General features: G+C 40.4%; 1 protein-coding gene across 2 annotated transcripts in view; it reads right to left on the bottom strand.

Annotated features, from left to right (window-relative positions):
* PALS2 (protein associated with LIN7 2, MAGUK p55 family member) overlaps positions 1-12,770 on the bottom strand; it is a 59,817-nt gene extending 47,047 nt beyond the window's left edge. Inside the window, exon 1 of one of the 2 annotated variants that reach the window (XM_051610892.1) lies at positions 12,645-12,770. The gene's annotated coding sequence lies outside the window, so the exon portion shown is untranslated. The remainder of the gene's footprint in view (positions 1-12,644) is intronic. The other variant, XM_051610893.1, reaches the window with a different exon arrangement.
* Between the last annotated feature and the right edge of the window lie 385 nt (positions 12,771-13,155).

The raw sequence follows: 13,155 nt of genomic DNA, 5'->3' as shown, positions 1-13,155 counted from the left end.
AAGACCTGCTTTCCTGGTGCAACCTGAGATAAGAAAAGTTGGTAATTTTTTTTTTCTGAACTCCGCTATTGCATTATTTCGAAATGACAAAAACCCCAAACCAAACAAACAATTATTTGTTTTACCTGCCAATATAAAAATCTCTTATCCCAAGAAGAAAGAGCACCTCAAAAAGCCTAGATCAAGTTACTGGTAATGGAACTGCTCTTAATTTTATATATGTCCCAACTTATATCAAGCCTGAGAACACTTCTACATTCCAGTTATTCTAAATTTGGAATTTACCAGCAACTATACCTCTTGTTCAAAGGTAGTAAAAAAGTCACCTCGAAAAAAAAAATTAAAACATTTTTAGAAAAATATATTGGAGCACTGCTTCTTTATCACCTCTTCAACTGACTGCTGAACTGATCAATCACAAGAACTTCAACTTTTACCAAAGAAGTGAGGAAAGATTAAACACTGGAACACAAGAGGAAAGAGGTCTTTACACATCTCTGGGTCCTTGTCACCACATTTCCAACAGGTAGCAGAAACTATTTCTATAGTATTAGGACTCTATTCTGAATGGCAATCAGTGCTTGGATTCCAAAATCTCGTATCAAGCTGATTTCACTAAGCAAAATACATCTGTTCACTTTCAATACAAGATGGTATAGAAGTCCTGATTTCATCCTTCTTACTTACATCAGAGAACTGAACCAAGAAGCTTGAAAGTCATTGGTTTAGTACTGTAGACTTGCAAGTGTTTTCCAAGAGATACTGACATAACAAAATGCCCATAAAATTACTGAAGTGAGTGAAAGATGAGTCAGTTGCTACAGTTTGTTCCTGAGTACAGATATAGGACAAGGTGAAGAACTTTAGGAAGAACGTTTTTTCATCAAAGCAATCTAAACCAGATCACTGTTTCCTTATTATCAGTGCATTTCCACAGACTGGTTGAAGATGTGTTTCCAAGCACAGGATACCAAAATGTCAGACTGACTTGAAAAACTATTTCTATTGCTAGAAGTCTTTCCTTTAGCTTCAGGTGACAATCTGTTAGCAGCACAGACATGTAAGTTCAAAGAACACTATGACCAACCAACCCAAAATTCAAACCATTAAAATGTTCTTCATTTAGTCCCATCACACTGTATCTTTCTTTGTTTATTAAATCCCCACACTGTGGGCAAAAGAATGCTTAAAGCTACATCAAGATCTTGGCCAAGGCTAGGTCTACCTTACACAGGGTGCCTGTGTGGAAAATGAGATCAGGAGGAACATGTCACACAGCAGCAGTCAGATTTCTGAAGAGCAGGTAAATACGTAAACAGGCATACAGGCTCCAGCGCTTGAAGGCTAAACATCTAATTCTGTTGTTCATCTGGATATAACATTATGCAGCATGGAGCCAAGCATAGCCAAGCGAAGACCAATCTGTGGGTAACCTGGTCAATCTGACATGCTTCCTAAACTACACAGATAGGTAACAGTCAATCTGCTGCAAACTTACGACCAGCTCTATTACCAAAAGAAGCACTAGTGCTGTCTCAGTCTTCACAGTAGGCTACAGTGATACACATATCACATCTCAGTTATCAAGAACTCCAGATAAAATCCATGTAAATAATTTAAAGAAACTAAAGAGTAATCCAGTCCAAGGATAGGAGTATCTCATGTTTAATCGAACAGATCTCCAGTGCACACATATGAATTAGTCCATGGAGAAGCTGAGACCAGTTTTGAAATAGAAGCTGCTTAAATAGTAAAAGCACATAACACAAATTACACAAACAATCCATAAACCCCATTTAGTTCAAAAAGTCTTAAATTTTACTTGGATTCTGGAAGACTACCTCAGGAAAGTATCATGTATGCTTACTTTAGTTTTATGCTTTCTTAGGTACCTTATAGATCCTGGTCACAGGTAAGTTCCATTTTTTAAGATACACATGTATGTATGTATATACATACACTCAATATGTATACATAAAACACTACACTTTATTAAAAAGGCTCTCTTTTAAACTATGTATACATAAATGTATGTACGTACACAGTCACATGCACACATAAAAACCAAAAATAGAATATATGTATTTTTTAAAGAGCATTTAATGGAATGACTGCTAGCTCCAACCCATTACTGATAAAAACCCCACTCAGTTCAAACAGTATTAACTCAATATAAAGCAATATCGCATCAAACAGCAGAAAGGTCCTGATGCAGGGTCTTTCTTCAGTGCAATATTAGGGAATAAGAATTTTTTCTGACAGGTAGCCATACCCACAGCTGCTTACCTGTGCCTGATATTGTAGATCATCCTCTTGAATTTATATTGTCTCCCTAACGATGGGTAGAAAAGCAAAGAAAGAAAAATGGTGGCAAATGTGTTATCTTTGCTGTCTACAAAGGGACGGACTTTCTGGAGACGTTCAGTCTTAAACCTTTAGCATTATCGGTTATTCTGCTGCCTTAGTTTTCAATCCCCTCTGCAAAGCAATCAGATCTTTTTTGGAAGCTGTTAATGTGCACGCCCATGGCAATTGCATAAGATGTCATTTTAGGTGCAAACAACACATTACATATTGGATTCTGCCACCGTTACAGATTAGAACAATGAAATTATTCACCGGTTTTTTGCTAATGATGTCTAGGCACTTAGGGGCCATGATATGCTTCTTTATCCCTTTCTGGAAGGTGAAATAAGGCTATCCAGACACTACATTGCCTGGCCCCAGCACCTTCTCATAAAGAGACTTCCATGTCTTTCTTCTTGAAAATCTGCTGAGAGATAATGTTACTAGGAGCTCCTCATAGATTCTGAATAATTTCAGAAGTTGGACTGCATGTTGGAAAAAGGATATGGAGCTAAATGGACCTTTGTTCTGACTCAATAACAATTCTTATTATTTGAAAATTTACCATATTAAAGAACGACCAAAACCTTTCAGATTTGAAATGGTCTCAAGTGTTATATAGCCAGGCTGGAGGACTTCACTGACAATGCAAGTAACAAGGTAACAAGTTTTACCCATTACATTGAATTTAACAAGCAAATCTTGCATTAGTATGTAACAGTCCTACACTGAGACACCAGGTGCCAACTACAGAATTAAAATTAACTTCATCTACAGATATTCTGGCAAGTCCTGTATTCAATACAAACAGGAAGTCCTGTCCTGACACATCAAAACATCCACAACTTCCTTCTGTTTCAAAACAGTACTATGTTCCAAAAATATGAGGTTCACTTACAAATTCACCTTTGTAGATTTCTCTGATCTAATGCTCAAGTGCCTCACTACTTCTTAAAGTAAGTAAAATCCAAATAGAAAAAGGCCATTTATATAAAAGCATCTGCATTTTGGAACTGGCTCATTTGGACCATGGTTCACAGTCATCTATCCAGGTAATTGCCCTTCCTAATGATGTTAATAAAGAAAAATGGGAAAAACATTTCCTTGCCTGTAGTATCTCCCAATACTACCTCTGCTCATCTGTTTATCATACTGACTGGCTTTCTGTCCCAAGATTTTGTAACAGAGGTAAAATGTATTAGCTTGTTTTATTCACACAGTTTACTGCCACACTACTTGAAGAGTTTGCAAACTCAGAACTCTGGAAATAGAGATTTAACAAAAACACTGCTCTAGCTAGACTTACTTAAATGTTGCAACTCAAAGATTTAGTGTGCTTACTCTCTGCTTATTAAGTAAATATTTCCAGTATTTCCAAATTAAGAAACTCTACAACTGAGACTAAGTGAACACAACATAAGCTCCAGGAGTAGAGCGATACCTATCTGAAGAAAATAAAATTATGGGTAAATAAAATTTAATGTTAGCCTTTAAAATGCAAGTATTCTTGGCTATCCCGGTCTGGCAATAAGGAAGAATAGTAAGAACTGAAAGTGATCTGAATTTTGAAGTAATTACAGAAAAATAAAACTCAACGTATTAACTTACCCTGGAGGAAAAAACAGAGTAATCTAATTCATACTAGTCTACGGCTGTCCAGAGAGATTACCTTTTGGAAGTACAGTAATTATATTTGTAAAGTAAAATCACTTATGCCTGGAGTGAGGAGGCCCCAGGGATTTCTTTTATTATTACTATTTTTTTATTTGAAATGCATAAATGCTTCATAATGGCATGAATACTGAGAAAATATTTTTATGTACAAAAGTACACATTCTGTGTAATAGCCTTTTTTGGTGGTGATAAATGGATATGTGCAACCAGTAAGATTGTAGAACACCAGATGGCTAGCATGAATGGACACACAGTTCCACTTTTCCCTATAGTGGCCATACATTTTAAGTCAAGTAGCTTAAGAGCTATTGGTACTTCTTGCAGAAGTACTTTTTGCCAATCTGTAATTAGACTAAACCTTACAGCTCTAAAGAAAAAAATTCCTACTGGTTTAGCTGAAAGCTTCTCTATACAAGTTTTTGCCAGTATCTTACAAATGAGATTACTTCAAAAAATAAAACTATATTGTTATGAGCTCTAACTTACTTAATAGTCTACATAAAGCATTTTAATGCAACACCTCCAGTTAACAGCAAGACCTAATAGCACGATTCTGACAGTCACACTGCAATACAAAACTGTCTCATAATAGTTTTGATGGCTTCATGAAGAATAAGATGTGTGGTCAAACAAGGCCTAACCTTATGTCTTGTCTACCAAAAATAACTTTACTAGGAACCAGAAACTCAAGTTTTGAACAGTTAAAAAGAAACAAAGTGAAACACCACCAGAAGTTTGGCATCAGGTTTGAAGCATTCGATTCTGGAAATTTCAAACAACTTATGACAACACATCTTGAGAACTTCCACTTTATTAGGAGTCCAGGTGCTGTTCATTAGTACCAATTAAGTACTTCCTTCTGAAGACCCGTGTTAAACAGTTTTACTGTTGCTGCTTACAGCTTTTCTGAACTGTAATAGCATGGAATCTGATTGTAAGACTGACAACTGTATGGTAAACTTGGTACACATTTCATTCTGCTGCTGTTTAGTTACTCTGTGCTGTTTGCAGAACTATTTGCCTAGGTTCGGCAGTTAAATGAGTACGCTTCAATTCATAGCTAAGAAGTTCTGTTCAGCAGTAAAATTCCATGGTAACAGCACAAAAAGTCCCAGCAAACAGCCTGCAGCAACTTCCCCCAAGCAATAGACTACTGGATGGTAAATTAATTTTTTTATTCAATTATTAGACCAAGACTTCCAAATGTATCAAGTTTTGGCAACAGTGGATTTTTTTTTCTAATGTATTTAGATACTGACTTACTAAGTAGCACCGGTTTATTTATCACTGAGACAGCTACAAAATAATAGCGGGTTCCCGTCACTCATCCGGAGTAGTAACCGCGGCTTCCCAGAGTACTTCGATGTCACAGTGTGACCACGAGAGGGAGCGTTCGAGCTACATTTCTACTGAGAACAGAAGGGGCTCTGATGCACGCTTCCATACCTGACACTCGGAACTTGGGAACAGTAAAATAAAAAACACCTTTCTACATATTTTAACACCCAAAGCCTCTTACCCTTCTCTCCTGTGTACACATCCACTTACTCTTGCATCCCAATAGCAAGATTTCTAACAATGTCTTGATCCCTAAGACCTACATATTGGGAGCTTGGGGGATAGGATGGACACACAGACAGACGGATGGATGGACTTCTTTTCTACCTAATTATGTTTCAAGCTTAAGAGACAATTCAGCGCTCTCCTACCCCTTTCCTAATGTTTCTTTGAAAGTATTTCTTGCCTGTCCTCAAAACTGCCCAAACATTTCTCCATCCTAGCAAGGGGAACATGAAACGGACATGATCCCTGCAGGCAGAAGAATAAGCATTCTCAACCACCAGTCAGAGCAATTCAAGCACAATCACTACCTCTATTTAACCAGCTAATGTTAAAGAAGTGCTGTTAAAACTCAGTAACACTCTTTACCAGTTTATCTTGCTTCCCAAAGAACAGTGACTCAAATGTAGTATGTACATTTTATCAGTCTTCAGCCAAGACACCTATGAGATTATCAGACCTAATGATGGACAACTTCTCTCAGGCAACAGTTTAATGTCAAGGTTATATTTTATCTATGCAGCAAGTGGGCCACTCCAGAGAAAGTGATGAAAGAATGAAAACAAAATCACAGAGGCAGCCCAAGCATCACTAGTGTTTGTTTCACTTCATAAATAAATTTCACTTGAACATTGCTTTAAATATCACACATAGCACTGTACACAAAGAGTTTGCCCTCAGAGTGAAGATCATATATGAGGAATGCCATTTACATCAAGCAACATGCTTCTAGAAGTTGCTCAAACTCTACATAGATTAAATCTACAAAAAAGAGCTTCACTGATCAGGGCTGACCATTCTGCTACTGCATATCAAATCTACTGTAAACAGCAAAACTGTATCAGCAGATCTGGAAATAGTGACTGAGTATCTGCACAATTCACATTCAGATGACAGCCTTACAGTCATACACTCTATAAACATTAAGTTTCACTTGGCAATTTCTCCCTGCTCACATGTTCTTTACCAATGAGTGCATAAACTGAATTTTCAATTGTTAATTACACTTCCTCCTCCTGCACTTCTAGCAATCCAAAAAAAGTGAAGCCCTAAGAAGCAGCGTGACCATGGTAAACTCAGTATCATTCAAGCAATTTCTGTCTAGCAACACTGAGCTTTGCTACAGGGCAGTAGTTCACAATATAGAAAGCTGGAATTGCTTAGTAAGGCAAAATAAACTTTTCACTCATTTCATTCACTACACTGCAATTTGCCTTCCCAGTTTCAGAAATTCTGTTGTATAAGCAGTTTCAACTTGCCAAAAGACTTCTGTAAGCTTCAACAGTTGATCAGGAAAGGCACGGAGTGGAATTTTAATACAACGAAACATAAAAGCTGACTTACCAGTTAGCCCACTTACTTGTTAAAAAAGTAATTGTCACATTAAAAGTTTGGGGCTTTACATATAAAACCTCTCACATGATAGTTGCATGCATATCTCTGAACTTAAAATTGGTAACTAAGGAATGAACATGGAATCAAGAATTTTTTAAAAAACATATCAAGGAATGTAATAACACAGTCAGAACTGCTGATACATTTTTCTTTCATTTCCCTACAGATTTACTTGAGTGCTTCTCTACACCATGTTACTTAAGAAAAAACTTAGCCCTGTCTTTTACCCTGAGACTACTTACTCTATTTACCCTCAATCTACTTTCCTCCATCCTGAGCTTTAGATATTTAAAATTATTATCACTTTAACTTTTCATTAACGTACTTTTCACCTGAGTGGAGATAAGGCTTTAATTAGAAAACTAAATTCCAACTATTTGAGTACTCATTTTTACTACTGAAATGACATTTTTAACAAAGACAAAAGAGGCAAAATGAACCTGACAAAAGGGGCTTAAGTGAACCTGACAAAATGTTTGGAATCAAAAAGTAAAGGCTTAAGCTCATTTGAAATCAACAGTTGTGCTTCCACCTACTGGAAAAGTGAATTAAACTTAAACAGTAATTTGATCCTTTGAGATTTGGGTAAACCAAAGCTGTAAGAACAGTGTTTTGTGTAAGATGCAAAGAACTGGTTTCCTCCACCCCCAAAAAAATAGTTAGCAGAAACCACTGATGTTCCCCACATTCAGCATGGATTTCACGAGGTTGCTTCTCAGAATGTAAAACTAGTCAATTCTCTTAAAATAAAATATCCACGTAACTCTTAAAATACCCTTTGTTGCTAGTAAATAAGAAACGTCATCTCATTTCAATACCTTGCTAATTTCTACCATGTTTTCATGAGAACTGTACACTAACATTAGAAAAAGTTCTTTAAATAACTAACTAGTAAAAGCCACAGAGTGGTTGCTAATACAAAGCATTCCCATTATGTAATACCTTTTATTTTAAGCCAAAGGGACTTTGAAAATAATTAAATATAAGGTAAAAGTAGAGAATCCCCCATTTTCAATTTTTTATTGTTTAATACAGGCTCTGAAATTACTTCCCATAATTTTAAAGTGATTCCATGAAGACTCTAATGAACCCAAAATAGGAATGCAAATGTTTTCACATGGAAAAATACCTCTCCTAATCTTTTTCTTTTACTTTTGTCTCCATTATTCTTGTAAGAATGGCATCAGCAGTAACTGAACAATTCAGGCTTGCTTTATTCTGGAAAAAGCAACTTATAAGCCACAAGATAGCACATTAACATCATGATGCTTTATTTATCCCACTGCAAAAGACAACAGTTTTGCTGCACTATAACCTGAGATCCAACTGCAGATATAATGATCAAGGAATCAGACGATACCTTAACTTACAAATTATCTTCACTCCCCCCAAAACCTGAACCATTATTCTGACATTTTGTTTAACTCAGATTAGAAAGATTTCAGTCAAAACTGCATTGAGCTAGCCAGTAACATCTACTGGTTCAGCTGTTTGGCAATGCCTTTTAGCTAGTAGACACTTCAATAAAATCTTAGATCAGTTTTAAGCTCTGAAACAATCATCACCTACTATTTATCCTGTAATTAAAAAGTCATATTGATACCTTCCCATTGATGAAAACAAACCATTACATTCCTCTAATAATATTTGTAACTGGCACATCTGTGTATCAGCCTGCCTCTCACATGTCAGCCTGAACTAAACTCACTTTTCCCCAGGACCCTTTTTAGGAGCTTCTCTGTTGTGGAAGACAGTAAGGCAACTTTCCCTCTCACAGAATCGTTCTTAAAGCTATCATCATAATCTGCTTCATATTTCCACACAAAACACTTCAATAGTGTCTGTGACACTCCAGTTGCAGGATGTTTCTAAAAAGTCATTTTTTTACCAGATGTGCAAGGCCAAACTCATCTTGCTTCAGCACTGAATTCACAGAACTTACACTGTGTACAATAACTTGTTTGACTTGTTAAGAGTTTATTTGTACATCTCAACACCTCTATCAGCTCTCTTCTCCTCAAAAGAACCAAAAACCCATCTCATTAAAGGCCAGCTCAAAAAACAAACAAACAACAACAACCAAAAAAAAAACCCAACAACATAAAGAGAGAGAAAAAATAAGCAGCAAAAAGCAACTTCAGGTGTATGCAGTGTTGAGAAACCATCTCTCCATCCTGTGGTACTCTTTCTGCAGCAAATACTTTTTCCTGCAGCACGATCACTATCCCAGTCAGCTCCCTCCAACCAAGTTGACTTATTTTTTATCCATTTTTACCTTAAACACAGAACACAACAGGATGGTTTATTTAAACTTGTGTGGGCTTTTCACCCTTTCAAATCTGAAGACAGTATAATTCATTCCACATCCGAAGACTGCATCACCTAAAGTACTACTACAAACATTATCACAATCCCAAGTGCATGCCTGCCTCTTAAATAAAAAGAAATCCTCTTCTACAGCATAAGAAAAGATTCCGTGTTCTACAGATCAGTGTCCTTCACAGAGGATCAAAGGGCACTCAGAAAAGCCTGAGACAGTCACATGAAGTCAGAACTTCAAATCACTTATAGCTATAGCAGAAAGCATGGTTTTAAAGCAGGATGCTAAACTTCTTTAAAACTATATTCAAACTGTAAGTACTTTATACAAATAAATACATTTAGAAAAACAGAACTATTCAGGGACTGTATGAAGAGACTCATGCTAAAGACTCTTTTGTCTGTCACAGTACTATAGTTTTTCCCAGATCATTGACCTTTGTTTCTGCATGTAGAAATACCCAACACAAGGACCTAATATCAAGCTAGAACTTGATTCTGACTTAAGAAGCTAAGTGTTTGAGGACAATGCTCAGATCACATCCCTAATGGCTCAAAATAAGGCGTGTCAAATTACTCGGCAGATTATTTGGGTTTTCTGCTTTTACTGTGGTTAAACATCAATTAAAAACGCCAAAAAGCAGTAAGTTATATTGCCTAGGTTTCTGTTCCTTCCTGCTTCCCTGAGGTTCGTATACACAGTAATTCAGACCCCCCCAAAAAAAAAAATTCAGATTAAAATTTATGCTTTAAATAAAAAAATGCCCTAAAAGTCAGGGTTCTTGCAGACATTGACCCTCTCTATTAGCCTTCATTAAGGCGCCTTCACATTAGTCAATCATGCTTTCAATACTTCTTTTCTTATTTTTCTTTTTTTAAAAAAAACCAAAACATATGCAATTAAGCCATGATTTATCTTAATAGCTTCCATTATTTGTTTAAAGAAAAAAAAAAGCAACAAGAGGTAGTTCAAGAAAGGTCCCACTGCACATATGTTGCAACAGCTTTTCAATCATTTTAGAGACTTTTAGTATGCACAGTTAGCCCACTAATATAGCAGCACAACAGAGACCATTCCACATAGCTGGTACAGTATATTTATCAATAAATTCCATATGACATAGGTCTTGATGAGACAGACTGAAACAGCAGTCATCTGTAGGATCTAAACCAAATGCAACCGCCCAGAATTCAAAGAAGCTGAATACACACCCTTTTGGTTAGACACTGAAGGTTCCATTAAAATTAAACAAAAAAAATAAAAAAAAAAATTAAAAAAGCCTGCAAAAACCCAACAGCAAAGACAGCAGTCAAGTGTCTGATCTAGAAAAAGCAAGGAAATAAAAACCAAACAATGCTACCAGCATTATGACACCATGCCTCATCAGTACTGCAGATTTTTCACAACAATATGGATCTCAGGTAATCTACATAGTGCAATACTTCAAAAATAAAATAAGGAGAGAAAGATAATAAATTCCAAATTCAAGGGAGGGAAGAGGAAATTACAGATTTCTCTGAAGAGCCCTTTAAAAATCACATTAAAATGAGCTCAAACCAGATCCCAATTATCAGCACTTTACTTAAATAAGAATTTTCTCTATGGCATTTTCAAGAAGATTTTTGTGACAGATGTTGCATGGTCCAGTCACACATTAAAGTGTTGAAAGCCAACCACCTCAGAAGAAATAAAATGAAACATTATGATGCTAGTGTCAACCCGACCAGTTTAACAGACACTATCTGTTCAGAAGCAGCATGCTAAGATACATTCAAAGCCTCCTCTAGTCCAACATCTATTAATAGCTGCTCAGCCTCCCTACAATTTCTCAGGGCCCCTCCTCCCCTCAAAGCCAAGTTGAGGAACTTTAATGGTTATAATCATGGGTCGCATGCTGCAAGATGGTCAACAGATCTACAACTCTCCTCCAGCAATCCCATGTGCAGTAAGACCCGGAGTAACGAGAAGAGAATGGTCTAACCTACACAGGAGCCAAATGCATGAGATAAACCATATCTCTCCTTGTCAGAAACAAACTCATTTTTCCTCTGCCACCATGTTGACGGCAATGAACCACATAAGAATCAGCGCCTAAGCAAAAGATTCCTGCCTCCTTCGCCCTCACCACAGAGCAACAGCCTAAGACAACTGTCACGAAAGCCAAGTCAGAAGCTATCCGAGTCAGCTTTGACCCCTGGACAGCAGCAATGTCAACCATGCACCTTCCCACTTATTTATACTACTACTATGCTACATTGCACTTTCCTTAAAGAAGCTAGGAGGCTGTTGGCTTTCCTTCAGTGCAGTTTCTGGATAACACGCAATATCCACCACCTAGCCATGCATGGGCATGTCTTCATAAAGCAGGGATCAGAAAGGCTCTCTGTCACTAGCATCTCCACCAACAGCTGTAACACTGCAGAAAGGGTGCAGATATTTTCCTGCACACAGAGCACAAGACCACAGGCTGAACTCTGCCACAAGCTTTGTACATCCTTGGTGCCTCTCCTACCACCTACCTGCCTGTAGTACTAGTACAGAGATCAAGGAGATGACAGCACTACTGGAAACTACTGCCCACCCGACTGCAACCACATTTTCTCCCCTTTCCCCAGTCAGAAGCAGACGGAAGGGGAGGGATGACTTCCTCGGGAGGAAAATAAGCAGGGAAAGGCCGGGGCAGAGATCAAGAGAGGAGCAATTACCCCAAAGGAGAGTTAATAATCCCTGAGAACCGAGGCTGCGGAGGGGCATAACAAGGGAGGGGCAGGGACAGCGAACCGGGGGGATAATCCGGCAGAGAAGGGGGGAGATAATCCCCTCGGAGGAGGAGGGAGGTGGAGGATCCCGGAGAGGGAGGGGCGGGAAATCTGATAATCTCCAAGAGGAGAGAAAATACCGGGAAGGGGGTGGGGGAAAGAGGGTGGGCGGGTAGATAATCCGGAGCGGCAGATGAAGAGCGAGTCTCCTGGGGACGCATCCGGAGGCGGGAGGAGGAGGGTTAATCCTTGCTCTGGGGGCAAGAAGTCCCTCTTCGCCGACTCCGGCGCTGCCATGTTCGCTCCCCCGCAGGCCCGCCCCGCACCGATACCTGCGGGCGGGCGGCTCTTCCCCACTCACGCCACACGCACACGAGGCGCCTCAGCTCCAGCCGCCGGGGCAGCGCGCCCCGCTCCGGCGGCCCGGCCGCGGGGCAAGGGGCTCGGCCGGGATGGCCGCGGGACCCTGCCTCCCGCCGCTACCCCGCCGGCGGGGAGGGGGGGCGGAGCGGGCGGACGAACCCTTCCCCCCGACACACACACACGCGACCGCCTCGCCGGCCCCGCAACTCGCCGGCCCCGCAACTCACCGGCTGGCTCCGGCTGCCCCTCCCCGTCCCCTGCTCAGCGGCGGCCGCTCAGCCCCATCTACGAACTCGGGCGCGCGAGCCGGCGGTTGGCGGAGGGAGAGCGCGAGCCAGAGGTGCTGCCGCTGCCCCCGCGCGCTCCGCTCTGCGCCCGCCTCGGCGCGCGCCGCCGGCCTGCCCGTAGCACGCGCTCCTCCCTCCGCCCCCGCCCCCTCCCGACCCGCCTCCCCGGCGCGCGCGCGGCCTCCGCGGCGATGGATGGCGCGCGAGCACCTCCCGCCCCCGGAGCGAACGGCCGGGCGCGTGAGGGCCTGCCTGCCTGTGCCCTGCCTGTGCCCTGCCTGTGCCTGCCCCTGCCTGTGCCTGCCTGTCCCCTGCCTGTGCCTGCCCCTGCCTGTGCCCTGCCTGTGCCCTGCCTGCCTGTGCCCTGCCTGCCCCTGCCTGTGCCCTGCCTGCCCCTGCCTGCCCTGCCTGCCTGTGCCCTGCCTGCCTGTGCCCTGCCTGCCCCTGCCTG

The sequence above is a fragment of the Apus apus genome, chromosome 2 (genome assembly GCF_020740795.1).
Source record: "Apus apus isolate bApuApu2 chromosome 2, bApuApu2.pri.cur, whole genome shotgun sequence".
In the NCBI taxonomy this organism is placed as follows: Eukaryota; Metazoa; Chordata; class Aves; order Apodiformes; family Apodidae; genus Apus; species Apus apus.
The sequence above is the reverse complement of the archived record's forward strand: the minus strand, read 5'-3'. Positions and strand labels throughout refer to the sequence as shown.